The sequence below is a fragment of the Berghia stephanieae genome, chromosome 7 (assembly GCF_034508935.2).
Source record: "Berghia stephanieae isolate SIO BIC M18660-M18661 chromosome 7, UCSD_Bste_1.3, whole genome shotgun sequence".
Classification (NCBI taxonomy): Eukaryota; Metazoa; Mollusca; class Gastropoda; order Nudibranchia; family Aeolidiidae; genus Berghia; species Berghia stephanieae.
The window spans coordinates 17,169,900-17,185,369 of NC_088366.1; positions in this window are offsets into that span (position 1 = coordinate 17,169,900).

Genomic DNA, 15,470 nt, shown 5'->3' on the forward strand with positions numbered 1-15,470 from the left:
CCACATTTCCACTGCCTCCAGTCTTTTAACCATGGTCTTGTTTATGGTCCAGCTCTCACAACCATATAGCAGCACAGACAGTACATAGCAATCCAGGACTTTGATTTTTGTTTTCATGCTAATATTCCTGTTTTTCATAATTGTATGCAGCTGGTTGAATGCATTCTTCGCCATACCTATTCTTTTCTTTATTTCACAATCTGATTTTCCATTGGATGTTACATTGAAGCCTAAATATTTGAAACATTCAACTTGTTGTATTGTTTGTCCTCTGCTTGTTATTACACAGGCTGGTGGGTTATTATTTTTAGATACCGTCATACATTCTGTTTTAGATATATTCAGTTCCAGTCCCATATTTTCACTACTCCTGACTACAACATCCAGTAATTCTTGTAGTTCATGTTCAGATTCTGCCAGTAGAACCGTATCATCTGCATACCTCAGATTTGTTACATTCTTTCCTCCAATACACACCCCCTTCTTATGTTCGATATCTCTTAATATCATTTCACTATAGAGGTTGAATAAATCTGGAGACAAAACACACCCCTGCCTAACTCCTCTTCTAATATCTCTAGGGTTAATAAATCACCTCAAAGTCTATGGAGATTTAAATATTTTAATCTTATTTTCATATGGCCCATAATAGTAATCTCAGAAAGCACTCATTTTGTGACGATTAGCTCACACGGCTTTGTCAGTAAGGTTTACTTTATTTTAATGTGTATTTTTACTGTTGACACTAGTCATGATTTTATTTTTCTTTGTTTACTTCGGACAAAAATGTGACCTTTAGGATCCTAAGGCTAATATTAATGGAGCCAGAATCCATCCCACTTTCTGTAGCGTCATAGATATAGCAACATTTGCATGCTACCCTTTGGAAAGGATAATGGTCTATTGCAAAGTACTTTCCATCAGACCTGACATATCCAGCTCCGTAATTGCCGCTTATTGGATAGAGGGTCAGACACATGAATAAAACAAAATTATGAGCTTGCTTTTTATTGACCCTTTTGAGTACAAAAACGCGTCAATCTTAACCCTTACCTTACCAACCATTTTTAGAATTTTCCCCAAAATTTCAAACCCACCGAACACAAAAATATGTTTTTCTTACTCAAACAGAAAAGCAACAAATACATTAGATTCTATGCATAATATTGATCAGCAAAATCAACTCTACAACACAGTGTCACGTTTTAATAGCTTTTATACCATTTTTTTAAATTGTGTGATTTACAAAAGAAATTTGAATGATAAAATTGCTGGTTGGATCGTAACGAATGTGACATTTTCCTATGGTTGGTAAGTAGAGGGTTAAGTTATCATCACTGCCTATGTCCAGGTACTCATTCTCCCCTAAGTCCTCCCATAGTGGGCAGGGGTGTCCATACCGTGTCTTCTATCCCCCTATGTCTGTTTTCCAACATCTTTCTATCTTTGTCTTGGAATGAGATTACTTTGTATTGTCCTGGTCCTGGCCAGAGTCCTGGCTGGGAGGGAAACTGTCAAATGCATAGTTATTGTTTTGGGAGATGATATTTTTTTCCTTGTAAATCATCTCTCTGTTATGTATTATTATTGTTAAATAATGATATGGACGTCAGTGTAGTTCGTTTGATAAGAAGTTTATTGGACTGAAGATAGGATAGATGCTCGCCATGGAGTTATCGAGTAAGAGAGAGAGAGATAGCTGTAGTATCAATTACCTTTCATACTGACATAGTCAGTAATCGCATTCATGCTCATATTCATACTAACTACATCAACATCCTTTCTTTTTTCAAGATTATTTTGTCATATACTCGTTGAACCAAGCAGGTTGCTTTTTTTCACGAGTAGGCCTCTGTGCGGTAGTGGTCGTAGATGTTTCACGATCAGGCCAAGTAGATGCTGTTGCAGATGCAGTTGCAGATGCTTCATGTTGGGGGGTGTTGGTGTTAGATTCCGAAACATCTGTTGTTGAGGTGTATGGGTTTATATCTCTCCTGTTCCTTGTGTATGATTGTCCATTTTCACCAATCACGTCATATGACCTAAAATCGCGTGTTTGAGTCACATTTCCTTTCTTCCACACTTTTTCTTGTATAGGTCTGTAGTATACAGATTGACCTCTTGTTAGTGGTACTAGTTCGGTTTTGTTTTTATCATAGTGTGTTTTGACTGATTGTCTACGTTTTTGACGTCTGAGTTTGAGTTGAGGATCGTTGTATTTGTGTTTGAGTTTGTTTTTGTTGTTATTGTAAGTTGGAACGAGAGATCTGGTGTTGCATCCGAAAACAAGTTGTGTTGGACTCACCCCGATGTCTTGTCGTGGGGTGTTACGAATTTCCTAAAGTCCTAAGTACGGATCAGATTCGGCGTGTACAGATTTTTTCATGAGACGTTTGATTGTTTTCACAGCTGCCTCTGCTTTGCCATTGCTTAAGTGGTGTCCTGGCGAGGATTTTAGATGAATGATTTTCCAATTTTTCATGAATTCACGAAAATTGTCCGCAGTGAATTGTGGGCCACAGTCTGAAATTAGAGTTTTGGGAATTCCATATCTGTCGAATTGTTGTTTCAGTTTGGAGATCGTATGAGATGTTGTTGTTGAGGACATGTATTCGACTTCGATGAAATTGGAAAAGTAATCAACATAAATCAGATATTGTCGGTTTCCGAACTCCATGAAATCAATTCCCACCTTTTCCCATGGTTTGTCACCTTCGTCATGTTGATAGAGCGGTTCTTGACAATTTTTTTGCTTGTGGCGTTGGCATGATTCGCATGCTTCGACCATTTGGATGAGGTCTTGGTTTATGTTAGGCCAAAACACAGTTGAGCGAGCTCTTCGTAAAATAGAATCTTTGCCTAGATGAGATGAGTGAAGTCTCATCTTTATTTCCATTCGAAGTGCAAGGGGGAATTATAGTACGTTCTCCTTTCAGGAGTACACCTTTGTCATTGTCTAGCACGATAGTATCCCTGAAATCGAAGTATGGTTTTAGTTCAGGTCTTAGTTTCATTTTGTCGGGCCATCCATTCTTTACATAATTGGCCATTTCCACGAACACAGAGTCATTGTCTGTTGCTTCCTTTATAGTTTCTATCACCATATCACGAATTTGGGTACAGTTAATCACAGTCATTTCTATTTCCTCACTTTCTTTTACGTACGCACGACTGAAAGTGTCTGCTAGAATCAGTTCATCACCTGGTATGAATTTGAAGGTAATGTCATATTTGTAGATACGCATCATGAGATTCTGAAGTCTTTTTGGTGCCTGAGCGAGGGGTTTGTTCAGAATGTTTCCTAGCGGCTTGTGGTCATTTTCAACAGTTACGTGTCGACCATACGTGTACTGATGAAATCTCTCTAGTGCTACAACGACAGCAAGTAGTTCTTTTTCTATTTGCGCCCAGTTTTGTTGAGTTTTTGTCAAAGCGCGAGATGCAAATTCGATTGGTTTTCCTTCTTGAAGTAGAACTGCGCCTAAACCATCTTTGCTGCTATCTACTTGCAGAGATAATGGTTTGCTTGCGTCGAAGTATGAAAGTGCAGTTGCTTCGGCTACTTTCACTTTGATTAGTTCGAAGGCATGTTGGCATTCTGGTCGCCAAACGAAGTCATTGTTTTTCTTTGTTAGTAGTGCACGAAGTGGCTCAGCTGTTTGTGATAAGTTTGGAATGTATCGAGCAAGATACTGAACTACACCGCAGAATCGTCGAACGCCTGGAATGTCTGTCGGAGCAGGCATGTTTGTGACTGCTGTTACTTTCCGAGGATCGGGTTTGATTCCATCTGAGCTTATTATGTGACCTAGAAATTGTATTGATTCTTTCTTCTGTTCTGATTTGTCGTCATTCAATCGTATTTTTCCTTCACATCGTTGTATCGTCATTGCCACAACCGAAAACAACAATGTCGTCTGCGACGTTGGTACATCCAGGAAGTCCTTCTAGGTGTTCGTTCAAACGTCGTTGGAAGATTTCACTACTCACTGACAGACCGAAAGGCAAGCGTTTCCATCTGTATCTTCCAAACGGGGTAATCATTGTAGTCATGTCAGCTGAAGCTTCATCCAGTTTTACATGGAAGTACGCGTCTCGGACGTCATACTTACTGAATACTTTTGCATCTTGAAGCAGTGGTAAGACATCATCTAGTGTTTTGAGTTTGTAATGCTCTCTCATCCGAGCTTTATTCAGTGGAAGCGGATCTATGCAGATTCTAACCCTTCCATTTGCTTTTTCTACAACAGCCATTTGGCTGACCCATTCAGTTGGCTTTTTTACCGGTTCAAGTATTCTTCTATCGACAAGAGATGTCAATTCGTTTTCCACTTTGTCTCTAAGTGATAGTGGTATGTTTCTACACGGGAGTTGCCTAGGTTTCGCGTCTGGCTGTAGTTTTAATGATGCCGTGCCAAGGTCTCCAATAGAATTGTCAGTTTTCACACTTCTAATGAATTTGTCATTGTTCACTGATATCAATTTCATTTGCTTCATTGTCTCAAGTCCTAATAAGCATTTGTATTCATTTTCTACTACAATGAATTTGACAATGTGTGTCTCTTTAGTTTTGGGATTTGTTAATTTTAACTTTGCTTCGCCAAAAGGCATCATCTTGTTTCCATCCCACATTACTAACTGTTTTTTAGTCGGTTGTATCTGTTGTGTGTAGACATACTTTCTGCAGATAGTGTTCACTTCAGCTCCACTATCCAATTGGAATGGCACTTTCTTCGAATTTATTTTCATTTGAGCCGTTAGCGCTTTGTTTTTATTTTGGCTGATAGCCATCACGTAATGATCATTGTAATTACAATCATCGCTGCAGTCAGTGTCATAGTCATATTCATCCCTGACTCCACGTACAGCAGCCTGTCTTGACCTGCATTTCTCTTGGAAATGATTTCTCTTCTTGCATTTTGTGCAAGTTTTGTTATAAGCAGGACATTTTTCTTTTATCCTTTCATGGCTCCGGCCACAGAACTTACAATCTGTTATCCAATTCGATCGTTTACGTTGGTTTGAATTTGACGATTGTGGTGACCATGGTGCTCGATGATGAGGTTTTCCTCTGGCTCTCATGTCTAATTTGTTTATCTTTATTTCTGGTCTTATTGTTTTCATTTGTGTTGTCGTGGACTCATTAGTACGACATATGAGGATAGTCTTCTCTATGTCAAGGTCAGGTGTTTGCAGAAGGAGTTTTCGTGTTTCCTCACACTGTATTCCCATAACAATTCTGTCTCTGAGCAGAGAATCCTCAAGTTGTCCATATTGACATGTTTTGACCAGTTTTCTCAACTCTGAGATGTATCGTTCAATTGATTCCTCCACGGCCTGTTGTCGGCTGTTGAATATGAAGTGCTCATAGCATTCATTTGTTTTGCCAATACAGAAAGATTCAAATTGAGACGTTATGTCATCAAGGGTGCGATGATCTTCATCAGTTGTAAATTTGAATCCATCATAAACATTCATAGCTTCTCTGCCGATGCAGGTGAGGAGAGTCGCTATGCGTATCCGTTGTTGTCCATTATCAAGACCAGTTGCAATTTCATAGTTTCGCCAATCTCGTTTGAAGTGTCTCCAGTTAGTGGCGATATTTCCTTCCATAGTGAGAGGTCTCGGTGGCGGAATCGACTTGTTCGTCGAGTCATTCCTACTGGAACTCGCACTACGATTTGAAGCCATAGTTGAGATTGCTGCAAATCAAGGGATATAATCATAAAATATGACCTCCAGTCATAAATTGTTTTAGTTGTCTCCCTTTGTTCAAAAAACAAAAATTGACGGGTTTTGGGTAGAGTCGTCTTCTTGTATTTTATTGTAACAGTAACTTCGTATTGTTTGTTGGCTATCGATAACAGGTCATGTACACTATAAATAACACGTATGAGGCTTAACTCATCTGATTTATAGGTTTATATAGTTCACTGTACTGTTCACAATAACAAGAAGAATTCCACCGCTGTCACCATGTTGAATAATGATATGGACGTCAGTGTAGTTCGTTTGATAAGAAGTTTATTGGACTGAAGATAGGATAGATGCTCACCATGGAGTTATCGAGTAAGAGAGAGAGAGATAGCTGTAGTATCGATTACCTTTCATACTGACATAGTCGGTAATCGCATTCATGCTCACATTCATACTAACTACAACAACAATTATATTTGTTATTTTTAATGTACAATGTAAGCGTCTGAGTGTATTCCTCTTTGTTGAAATTTGTGCTTGTGTCCGGATGAGACTTATAGGTGATCTCAAGCTAAGTACATTGGTAGTGTGCTCTTGGAATCTACATCTGATCCCTATTTGTTCTCAGCTCCCCTTTGTCTTACTTTCTCTTGGGTGCTTTAATTGTAATTCTAGAACTTTTTACGATCCCAATTTCTTCCTTTTTACTGGCGCTAATATAACCTAAATGTGTTGCAAGCGCTGTAAAAGCCTTAAAAACAAAAACAATCCCCTAAGTCAAATATGTTTATATGTTAAGTTATTTTTGTAGTGTTTCGGTCACTGACCAAACTTAACAGGGCTGAACTTTGTTGAGTCGAATCCGGCATTAACCAGTTTTTGTATTATGATTATGTCAATATTAACCTTACATTTACATTGAAAACATCTTTTACTTTTAACATCTTAATTATGAAATTTGAATTGAAATACAAGCTCTCAAACAGAAAACAACATATATTAATTTGAAATTCTTATTATTTTGAATTTAAACATACAACTGGGGCATTTTGACCTCCCAGGGTGGGCGGGGAGGTCACTGTTGCTGTATTTTTAAAACTATTAGTCAAGGCTGGATAGAGGGGAAAACATTTCAATGAGTCCACCCTATAATATAGAATATTATTATACTCTAGCTTTGATGAAAACCTGGTTTTACAATCAGGGGAATGCAGTTATCAAAGATGATGTCCCTTAGTTGTGCGGCTATGCGGTCTAGTGGTATGACTCGCTTTCGGATCGGAAGGTCCTGGGCTCCGAGCCTCGTGCTCGGCGCATAGTTGAGTCATTGGAAGACTCTTTACTCACATTCTCTCACCGTACTCAGGTGTAAAATGAGTACCTGGCCGTTAACAGCGTTGTCTTTGTCCAAAAAATTGTAATATCGCCTAACAGGCGTTATGTCCCGTCCTACATGTTAAATGTTGCTGTTGACAGGGGACCACTTGTAAAGCGCTTTGAGCATGTTTAGTGGATATTGCGCTATATAAAAGCTCAATTTTTTTTGTATCCAACACAGTGACCACAATTTATGAGGACAGTACACAACGTTTAGGGCTGTATGGTTTATAGATGATGTGCGCTTGACTAAGAAGTACCTCCTACTCCTATATTTCCTTTTCCATACTTTATGTCTTTGTCTTGGAATGAGACTAGGCCCCTACTATGTACTTTTAAAAAAAAATAATAATAATAATAATAATAATAATAATAATAATAATAATAATGATAATAATAATAATAATAATAATAATCTTTATTGTCCAAATAGGCAATTATTGTTAGGTTATAACTCTTGTAATAGGCGTAAAAAGTAATTAAAATAGTAGTAATAATGATGATAATAATACTGATAGTAATGATGATAATAATAATAAAATATTAATAATATTATAATAATAATAATCATAATAATAATAAGAAGAAGAAATTGGTTTTAATTTGTTTTCTCCTGGGCCCGTTTTCATGAAAGAGAGATATATTTTGTTATTTACTAGTATAGTAAATGACTAGCTAGTCTGAAGCGTAATCGAAGCAAGTGACAAAAAAAAAATCTGATTTCATGAACGCTTTCTCGGCCCATTTTCATGGACGAGGACTAGATTTAATTATTTACTAGTCTAGTAAATGACTAGCTAGTCTTAAGCATAAACGAGCAAGTGACAAAAAAAATCGGATTTCTTCATGAACGCTTTTTAGTCTCTGACTCTGACTATCTAGTCATTAATAGCTTTTGTTTATGTATTTTGTATTTTTGAGTGTATTCCTCTCAGTGGAATTCTTTGCTTGTATCTGTATGGGAATTTTAAGTTGTATCAAACTAAGTGGTACACTGATTGTGTGCTATTGTAATCTACTTCTGTTCCCTATTTGAACCAGTCCCCTTTGTCTTGTAATATTTTCTAGTGTGCTTTTAATTGCATATCTAGATTTATTTTTTTTTACCATCCGATTGCCTTCCTTTTTACTGGCGCTGATATGACCTAAACGACTACAACAAAAAAGTCGCAAGCGCCTTTAAATTAAAACCCTCAAAAACAATCAACAAAAACTGTCTTCATCTGGATATACCCAAAAAAATATCGAATTATAATTCCATCCGTGTTATCATTTAATAGGTATTTGGAGAGAAGAAGATTGTAGTACGATTCTATGCTTGTCAGAATGATTACGTTATTCTTTGGATCTTACCATGGTAGAGGTCGAAGGACTATCCTTTTACCACATCCACCACTGACTAGTGTGTGTTCTAGTGGTAGTAGTAGTAGTAGTAGTAGTAGTAGTAGTCGTAGTAGTAGTAGTAGTAGTAGTAGTGGTAGAAGTAGTAGTAGTAGCGAAAGTAGTATCAGTTTTGGGTCACAGTTTTGCGGTTAATGTAACCCTTTCCATCACTAAGACTAACCACACAAACATTGGTTGAAATTGTAAAACAGCAATCCATCTTGCCGCTGATTCACCGACGACACTACAGAATATTATTATATAATATATAACGAATATTATTCGTCTGGCATATATTGATATGAGGCATGTAAAGGTCGCAAAATTGTTGTTTGTTCTCAAGCACGTCTGCCCAGAATGAAATGTGTAGAATGACAAAGCCAAACACACAACAAATTTAATTGCAGTCTTACATAAGTAATTATGAGGTTATTATTGAAACCTTTTAACTTTTTAAATATAAAACACGTGCAAAGATTTGAGCTTGCATCACAGTACGACGCCATATTAATATTATTATATGCTGTGGTGGTGGTAGAGATGATGATGTGGCTGTAGTTTTGATGTTAGGAATGACGGTTGTGGTATTATTGGTGGTTTGGATACTACTACTACTGGTACTACTATTGGTACTACTACTCAGCGATGCCAAAACTCCGGTTTCACCGAAAAAAACTCCGGTCTGGAGCAAAACATTCCGGGTTCCGGGCCCCTTCCGTCAAATTCCGGTGAGGTCAATTTGTTCCAAGGTTACCCCCCCCCCCCTCCATGCTACTACAACCATCGCCACTACTACTACTACTGCAACCACCACTACCACATCATCATCACTACCACTACTACAACCACCACCACCACATCATCACTACCACTACTACTACTACAACAAGCACCACCACCACCTCATCATCATCACTACTACTACTACTACAACCACCACCACCACATCATCATCACTACTACTACTACTACAACCACCACCACCACATCATCATCATCACTACTACTACAACCACCACATCATCATGACCACAACTACTACAACCACCACCACTACATCATCATCACATCACTACCACTGCTACTACAACCACCACCACCACATCATGATCACTACCACTACAACAGCCACTATCACATCATCATCACTACCACTACAACAACACCCACCAACACATCATCATCACTACTACTTCAACCACCACCACATCATCATCATCACTACCACTACTACAACAACCACCAACACCACATCATCCTCACTATCACAAGTATTACAATCACTACCATTAGGTTTTGGAGCTTTACTTCATTTAAAATAATGAAACTTTGGGATTGTATTTGGCAATGTGTTTATATAGCATAATATAATTCTAATCAGTTATCTATTTAGAACTATACAATATGTAAATACAATCCAAATAGCATTCCAATTCACTTTTCTTATGTGCGGAAATTCCTCTTTCGGCATTGAAATTCCTACGAGTGGTGTCTGAAATTCCTGTGAGCCAAATTTACAATTGGCGTCTCTGCTACTACTACTGCTACTCCTACTACTACTACTACGACTACTACTACTACTACTACTACTACTACTACTGCTACTACTACTACTACTACTACTATCACTACTACGACTACTACTACTACTACTACTACTACTACTACTGCTACTACTACTAATACTACTACTATCACTACTACCACAACGACTACTGTATATCAGCGCCAGTAAATAGGAAGAAAATGGGATAGTAAAAAGTTCTAGAATTATAATAAAAGCACCCGAGAGAAAGTAAGACAAAGGGGAACTTAGAACAAATAGTATAGGGATCAAATGTAGGTTCCAAGAGCATACCACAATGTAGGTACTTAGTTTGAGATCACTTATGTCTCATCTGGGCACAAGCACAAGATCCAACAAAGAGGAATACACTCAAATGCTTACATTATACATTCAAAATAACAACTATAATAATAATACATACCAGAGAGATGATTTACAAGGAAAAAAATATCATCTCCCAAAACAATAACTATGCATTTGACTGTTTCCCTCCCATCCAGGGCCATGACAAAACCAAGTAATCCCATTCCAAGACAAAGACAGAAAGCATATTGGAAAACAGATATAAGGGGATAGAAGATACAGTGTCTCCCTGCCCACTATGGGAGGTCAGGAACCCCACCCAGGACTCTCAGTGATCTCCAAAACGAACCCAATTATACATATGAAGGAAACCATGTATAAAAGGTCCGGATTTTACAGGGACCCAGTTATAACAAGAGTTTTTAATTTTAAGATCCCCATTTTTTTTCCCTCTTTGCTTTTAGTAAAATTTACCGGCTATAACAGGGATTTAAACTGCTTCACCTTTTATAAAATAGGTGCGGAAACCCATTTAATCTCCAAATACAATGAATGCATTAGCCCACATAACGCTCAGATAAGCCTACAGCTAAAGCAAATGGAGAGTTAGGCTAAGCCTAGTTTGTGATTATATATAATAAGCGAATCCACACAGAAAGAAAATAGAAGACAGCCAGTGATCGCTCTGGCCCACAGGGTAAGTCAAAACAAAAGACTCAGTGATTTTTACTTTTTAGCGTTAGCAAAATTTAATACAAATGTAGTTATTTGCATTAAAATAAATACTCACAATTCAATAATAATACAATCATCAAATGCAACCTTGATGCACAGGACGGACAGTCACATTTCATTGAAATCGAGCTGTCTTTTACAGAGCATTGACTAATGGCTAACATTTCAAGGGAAACAACATGGCACATATGAAGGAATCTCTCTCTCATACTCATACACACAAATACATCACATAAAGGTTCATGTGCAAACATTGGCAGGCAGCAGCATCCAATGCAATAAATCATTCAAGTTATCACAGCTACATTTAGCATCGCCAACAGAAAACAAGTTGTGATGATGCATTCTTTATCCTCCCTGAATCCAAGCTTGCTCATTTGTGACCCTCTGCCTGCCTCGAAACGGAATTAAGTCGGATTTTTTAATTTTGGGCTTTTGGTGCCCAATCAAAGCTTATTTTATGCTCATTATTATGTAAGAAGTCCTTACAATAAATATAACACCAAAAAAAAATATTTTATGACATTGTTCACTTTTTGAAGAATTTTTGATATTCAAATAAAGAATCAATGAAATAAGAATTATTAATGTGATATTTTTTACTTATATAATAATAATAGAGGAAATACGATTTCAAAATTTTAATATGAAGCATACTCTCAATGTGTTATGTGTAGTCATGTTTCAATAAAACGTTTGCACTGCAATTGACAAAATGAAACTATTAGATATTATTGATGTGTTGATTTGACACTGTTCACTTTCGGATTTGTTATTGGGTTTTTTTTACTGATATTTTCAATAGTTTTTGTATCAAGTTTCAGTGTGTGTGTGTGTGTGTGTGTGTGTGAGAGAGTGAGTGAGTGCCAGAGAAAAAAAGAAGATAGAAATGGAGAAAGAGAGAGAGAGAGAGAGAAAGAAAGAATGAGAGAGAGAGTGGAAAAACTAATGTTTGACTGTCAGTTCGTCCGTTGGGTTATGCCGGCGCGTTTGTTCGTAATGCCTTGATTAATAAAGTTGTGTTGCACACTTCAAGCATTCAATTGTTTCTGTTCTCTACCCTCGTCCCAATCGTAATTGTTTGTCTATAAGGACATAATTTTGTCTCTAAAATATAAAACATTCCCTGACAGAGAATAAACGTCAAAAGTAAAACACTCTTCGGAGCAGTCCGAGGTAGTCTGGGGTAGTCAGGGGCACAAAGTGACCCGACCAGAAAGACAGAGAGAGAGAGAGAGTTATATATATTTTTTTCAATAAACCTTGGGGTGTGTTTAGCATTGCTATTGACAATATTTATGCTGAATTATTATGTTTTAATGTATAAAAATTATTGTAGTTTCTGAAACAACTAAAAACTGAAATTTGATCATTTTGACCATGTCCACTTTATTAAAACCGGTTTTCTTCATTTTCCAAATCCCGACTTAATACCACTTCAAGGCATAGGGTCACATTTAAGACTTTAATTGAGTGCCAGTTAATATTAGAAATATTGATTAATCTACTTAATCAATCTGTTCTTTTTTTTTTTTTAAGAAACAATAAAACTAAAACGAAATGGAAACAAATGTTAAATATTAATCTTTTTAATTATTATTATTTTTTTTTTTTAAATTACATTTTTCATTGAATCAAGAGTTTGTTACACCCTTGTTGCACTGTTTATGTACAGCTATGGTCTCTACACCATTTTGCATGGTTTTGGATGGGTTTTGTGAAGTCTCGCCATGCATTATTATATAACAATGGAATGTAAAGCACCATGCTATGTTTCTGACATAATCATAGTTGACAGTGTAGCGAGTTGAAGGTATAACAAATACAGTGCAACTGCTGGATAACAACATTGCCAGGGACCGGAAAATTATGTTGTTATTCTGGGGTTTCCAAGATGTCGTTATCCAGAGGTTGCACTGTAGATTTATCATGAATTTAATTCAGTCAAATCTCTTACTGAAGATAGCCAAAAGTGACGTTGGTTTTATAGTGGGTGGCAGTAAAGCCAGGTTTCATTGTCCACGTAAAAATAAAATATAACAATTCAAGTTTTCCACAAAATGACATATCCCTGTTTCAAAGGAAATAGTTTTTATATTGACAAATGGAAACCTCAAACATCAACTTTAACCCATGTTAATCTTATATATTTTGTATATATATATATATGTATATATATATATATGTATATATATATATGTATATATATATATATGTATATATATATATATGTATATATATATATGTATATATATATATATATGAGCCAAGGTCAAAAGGTGCCCGCCTGATACCAGTGTTAAGAAAATTAGATTTTTACTTAATTATGGGCTTTTTTCATTGGGTTAATGCTTGTAATCAATTGATAATATGAAGAAGAGATAAAATGAGATAGCTCAACATACTCTGTTCAACAGAATATGAAATAAACAACTTGAAAGTGAAATTTGAATGCTGTTTGGCATGTGCTTAAAACGAGGTCAACGCATCACCTTTTTAGAAATCATGTAGAAATTAAATGTGATGTTTTAGCTCACGTGATTGAAATTTGACTGATAGTATAAAGTCAAAATTTACTTTTAAACGCAATTGCAGTATATTACATATCTGAATAAGTTTCATATAGAGTGCTTAATAAGTTGGTGTTGCTTGTGACCTTTGGTGTCATCAAACACAGCACAATACTAAGACTCGACACAAAACTTTAAAGCTCATGTTTAATGTTTATAAAATGTTTTATTATGAGAAAAAAGCATAGATTTAGTATCTGAACTCAAATCTTGGAGTAAATGTATACCGTTTTACCGATATTGAGGTTTATTGGTTTTGGTGTCATTTGTCACAAGCAACACGACATGCGTGAACACGTGGAAGTTTGTTTCGTTAAATGGCGATTCGCAATTTTGATCCACCCTTCTTACCAGTCTTTGAAGTGCAGCACTTTCATTTGCCTTTCCAGCGTGGCTCCAGGGAGAAAAGGTAAGTTGAACTTTGGTGTCATCGCTATTTTACATTGTCACAAGCAACACTTTATATTGGATATTACACAGTGCCACCAAAAAATTATGTTTTCAGCTGTTATTCTATTTACAAATATGATATTATGACATCTCATCTGAGACTGTGATTTTGACACAATTAATTGTTTCCTTGTAATTCTAATTTTTTATGTTTCAGGGTTGTATCAATCAAGAAAAAGACAAAACTCAAGCTTTTGACGAATCCAGATAAATAGAAGGGTTGTCAAGAAATTTTATTTGATTTACTATTAACACACTAAATTACTACAAACAAGCAGATTTGAGCTGTAGGGCGGATGTTACGGTATTGTTACATGAATTCATTACCATGGCTGATATTTATCTTGTGTTTATGTGACTTCTGGTACTTTTTGTGACCATTGGTGTCATTGCTTAAAATGTCACAGGTGACACTTAAGTTTGAAGTTTCTAATGTATTTCTGTTTTCATGTTCTTCAAAACTTAAAATGTCATTGAATTACATTTTAACAGGCTATATTACATATGTTCAGTTGCTATTCTTGATCTATTGAGGCAAAATTGCGTTCTAGTGCCGATTTTGACCAAAGTAATAGCAACAATGGTATTACTAATTTCTAAGTATATATCCAATTTAGAAGTATTTAGTTTCTTAAAATAATATTGAATTTCATTTTAGAGTAGGTTATTGTGCTTTTTTGACTGAAAATAATGATATATTATGGAAGAAAGTATGATTTGGTGTTGCTTGTGACATAAGTAATGGTGTCACCGGTGTTATGTCACAAGTCACATTCAGATGCTCTAATTTCCATGTATATTTTTACTTTTGAAGTCTTTGGTTTCTGAAATATTATTAAATTCCATATTTAACTGTGGTTATTACACTGGTTTGACTGAAATTAATGATATATTGTCAAAATTGCAATTTGGTATTGCTTGTGACATAAGTAATAGTGTCATCGGTCTAATGTCACAAGTGACACAATGTCGCTAAAAAAGATATGCTTTGGTCACATTATTTCCCAACATTTTATTCCAAAAGTTTCTGAACATTGCAGGTAATAAGCATATGCAATATTGTTGTTGTTGTTAATGTACAAACATGTTTATGAAATAATATATTTGCATTCTATGTTGCTTGTGACCGATGACACCAAAAAGCAACATTTTCTCCAATAGTTGGTAATATTATTGTACTATGATTGTTGTTGATTGTGTCTTTTTGTCTATAACTTACTAAATAAAGTTTGATACTCAAGAAAAATCATTTGGTTATTGAGTTTTTGTCTCATTTTGGTGTCACCGGTCACAGGTGACACCAGCAACCTATAGGTATTGTTGACGATATTATGCTGCATTAGACCTTAAAGTTATCTAAAGGGCCTTTGATTCATGAAGTACAGGGT